Source organism: Lolium perenne, chromosome 5, assembly GCF_019359855.2.
Source record: "Lolium perenne isolate Kyuss_39 chromosome 5, Kyuss_2.0, whole genome shotgun sequence".
NCBI lineage: Eukaryota > Viridiplantae > Streptophyta > Magnoliopsida > Poales > Poaceae > Lolium > Lolium perenne.
Window position 1 is genome coordinate 217,059,290 of NC_067248.2, and position 4,244 is coordinate 217,063,533.

Below are 4,244 nucleotides of genomic sequence, written 5' to 3' on the forward strand. Positions count from 1 at the left end.
AAGATGCCGGCACCTTGAATGAATCTCGGGGACTGCCTCTATCGGAATTGCATGCAATATGTTTATTTTTTCTGTGTACCGGTTTGATTGTTGGAAGGTTTTCTTTTCCGGTTTAGTAACGTGCTAAACCTAAAGGAGTCTTTGACTTTGCTGCTGTCCAAAACCCGGCTTCATGGCAAGCAAGATAAACCGGAAGGCACTACTGCAGAATAGGCCTCCAGTGACAGGCACAAAAGGCATGTTAGTGACAGGCAAAGCGTCTGTCACTAATGACTAGTCACTGGTATCAGGTTACTAGTGACCGGCATGTGCCTGTCACTAGTGTGTACATACTAATGACAGGCAAAAATAGATGACTGTCACTAGTGCGATAGAAGGCCGCGGGCCTGGGGTTTTTTTGTACTGACTAGCTTGTTATAGTGCCTGTCACTGGTAATTTCCGTAATAAAAAAATAAATTGTTTTTACATAAATTTTCCATATTTTTCAGATTGCACAATAAGATGTGTACCAATGATACGTTCACATCGATCACCCAATATGACATAACATGTGCATAGAAGTTACAATATATTTCATCAAGCTAGTCATGTACATGTTCTCGTTCTCATATCATGCTTGGAAACATATTATCAGAGCAGTTATATCACTGGAATGCATCCGCTGCTATTCAAGGAAGAACTAGGATTATGGTTTGTTCAATATGGTAGGACTTGGTTGAGCATGGCCTCACACTCCTCCACAAGGTGGTACAGGAGCTCAGTGTTGAAGAACTTCAACACTGAAGCATCACATTTTGAATGGCACCAGTTCTCTTGTCATACTTCTTGAGAATCTTGATCAGACCTATAATGGCAAAAGGGAACATAAGAATCGTAGATAATGAAAATTAAAAGAAATTCACTGGCTCCGTAATAGCTTAGACAGAGTAGAGCAACACATAGTGGCGGAGCTCTGTAACGGATCAAGGGAGGTGCTAAGTTTGCCAAATTGTGTCATGCAAAATACACCCTAGTATAAAATTCCCACTCACAAAAACATAAATAGCCTAGTAGAAAACAAAAATTAAAAAATGGCATAAACTTTACATCGGTTTACTAAATACCACCATGTTACGGTCTAAGCAGATTCAAACAAGCATTCAGTACAAGCTTCCCTTGTACGTGTCGTCCATGGGAGTATTTCTTAAGATGGAGATTAAGTTGGGGAGACAAAAAAGTCAAACGAGGCATGCAAAGAACGGTATAGGAGACAGACAGAAGCGATCGATCGTGCAGGACTAAAGAAACGAGCAAAAGCTAGCTTGCCTCTCTCTCGTCCAATGCTGAATACACAGTAACTACTGCCTTGTGCTGATCTGCTGGACCAGTGCTACAGCCGAGGTAGCACAAATGAGTTCGTTCCAAGATTTATAGAGCAGAACACTTTGTCAAGCTAGTAAGCCGATGACACAGATGCTACATGCTTCAGGTTCATGTAGTGCGATGGCAGCAGACATTAACAAGTGTGGGATTTGAAACTAGCCAAAGAAAGCTGCTACATTCCTACTAATAACGACCAACAAATTCAAACACCTTAACGTGATCTTGGGGAGATTTGGCAAACCTGTGGATTCTCGCAAAGCCAGCAAAAGTCACTCAAGCCTTCCAGCCTGGCCTGCATCAATCCAATGAACAAAGTTCAGAAATATATGAGTGGCATAACAGGGAAAATTCAGGTAATGGACAGGAGAGACGAGGGCATTACTGATTCAGGCACGTCCTCCCAGCAGACCAGCTCTTCGGACCTCACGCAGCCCACAACCTCAACGCACCCTGTCACAGGAAGAACAAAATCGGCAATGGCATGAAACTAATTTGGAAAATAAGAAAGAAATGTTCAGGAACCACGAGATGCATATAGAGTGTCCTAAACTAGCACCGGCCGCAGCTCCGCCCCTGGCAACACATGAGCACACATGTAGCCAGAACAGTAGAAGGAACTAATCGGGGCTCCGTATATATGCAACAATGCACCTTTTTCGATAAAGTGCAGCAATTCACTTACAAACAAAGCAACCCCACAAAATTTTGAAGTTACCAAACAATGCACACTTTGGCCTATAAATTCAGAGATGTGCATTTAACTAAATCTACTATGCTAAAATGACATCAACTTTGGTCATATGTTTCCGATTCAGCTCGAATTATTTACACAACGGCAAAGGGGTCTTCAGTAGATATAACTAGTTTTTATTGGCACATTGCAACAGAGGCACATACATTTGCCTCGCATATGCATTTTCTCAAATCATTTGGTTAACAAAGACCAAACTGTACACGTTCGTCTAACAGCGTTTAAGAGTATTACACTGATTTTGATTAGTAACAAAGACACTTTCAGAGAGACTACAAATGTGACGTACATTAAGAGAACAATCGTGTATACTATTGAGTATAAGCTCCATTTGGGTCTGCTTTTTACATGTGAGCATTTAAATTTGAAGTGGCAAATTTACTTGATATTTATATTACAAACAAAAAAAGCATCTGCTGAGATCCATAAAAGAGAAGAAATAATAATTCATCCTAGATCAAAAAAATATAGAAGCAATCTATACGCACAAACTGCAAGCCTTTGTTTACCTACTGCATTTTTACAACCGCATTCCTAGTTCGCTTTGGGTTGCAGCATTAATCATGAAGAACGTGCATTTCAAGCTGACCAAATATATGATGAATAAAATACCCGATACCTCATCCGGTGATCATGCATGCTTGTTCAATTGGATGGCAGCAGACTTTGTGCGTGAATCATGAACCTCCGGCAAGCCATCACTGCCATAGATTCTTCCATTCCTACACAAAGATGTTAGTATTAGCTATATGTTTTCGACAACTTAGAAATCTGAGGGGAGTGATATATTTGCTTTGATAATATATTTCCAAGCATGATATCAGAGTGATTATTCAGGAATATACACTAAATGTTCATGTTGGTCATGCTCTGATATATATATAATATATATGTAAACTAGGAGCAGCAGACAATTGATTTAACTCCCTGATATCCTAAAAGCTTTGAAAGTTGAAAGCAATTCAACAGCTATGTCACTTAGAATTGACACACTAATTTCACAACCAATCCAATGGAACAGACACAAAGCAACCTGATGTGCTATTTGCAGAAGGGATAGAAAGAAAACAACATGACTAACTGGACATCAGACAGAATATATGCTACAATATAAATTGCTTTGTCTGTACTTGAAATGAACTCTCGGCTTTAATCCGTTTGTGGTGTGTGACTTCGCTCGACCTACACATTAGCAGTTCTATGTACATATATACTATGTAGCATCCGGATTGGAAAAGGATTGTGGCAATTGATTTGTGCTGGTAACATACAAAAGGAAATTACCTGGATGTGAAGAGCCAGACTTGTGCCACACCGGCAAAAAAATTAGTAGAGCTGCAAGGAATAGGTGGGGCACGCAGCAGATCAGGCTTGTGGTGTACTAACCTGCTTTGGAGGAGCTGTGGTGCAAGGCGCCGGTGTCCTCGCTTCAGGCAGAGGAGTTCTCGCGTCGGGTGAACGGGCGGCGCGGCGTTGGAGATGCAGGGCTGCGTCCTAGGACGGCGGCGTTGGGGATGCAGGGCCACGGGTCGGACGGCGGTGTTGGAGATGGAGGGCGGCGGCGTTGGGGATGCAGGGCCATGGGTCAGACGGCGGCGTTGGAGATGAAGGGCAACGGCGTTGGGGATGCAGGGCCACGGGTCGGACGGCGGCGGCGGCGTGGGCTGGCGGCGCCGCGGCGTTGGCGTTGGCTGGCGGCGCGACGGCGTTCGAGGCGCGACCGGGAGAAGGGCGGTTGCGGTTGGGGTTTGGAGAGCTCTCAGGGTAATGGGGTACTATTATATGTAAATTAAAATTAATTTGAAAGGCAACTCAAGATAAACGGAAAATGAAACACGTTATAACCATCCATCCTGCCCCGTGCATATATTTTCCTTTTTTTATGCCTCTCAATTTGTGAAGCAATAAAAAAGCAAAGTAAAAAAAAAAACTGTCAAACACGGCTTGAACCTGGACTTCATGAAATGCAGAGAGGGATCTAACGTGGTCGCCATTAAAAATAGTAAACTATTTTTTCTACGTTCGTGGAACCAGGATATATATGAATAATAGCGCGTAATTTTCTTTTGGGTCGCCCAACTCCTTCAACTCGTCTCCAAATCTCTTTTATTTCGTTGGTCAAATTGCTGG

The 4,244-nt window shown here is 42.6% G+C and overlaps 1 long non-coding RNA gene across 1 annotated transcript; it reads right to left on the bottom strand.

The window, feature by feature from the left end:
- Positions 1-563: 563 nt before the first annotated feature.
- LOC127298222 (uncharacterized) lies at positions 564-3,794 on the bottom strand. Its single transcript, XR_007849671.2, has 5 exons — positions 3,501-3,794; positions 2,734-2,836; positions 1,746-1,813; positions 1,605-1,655; positions 564-845 (listed from the first exon to the last, which is right to left on the bottom strand). It is a non-coding gene; the product is annotated as an uncharacterized lncRNA (long non-coding RNA).
- Between the last annotated feature and the right edge of the window lie 450 nt (positions 3,795-4,244).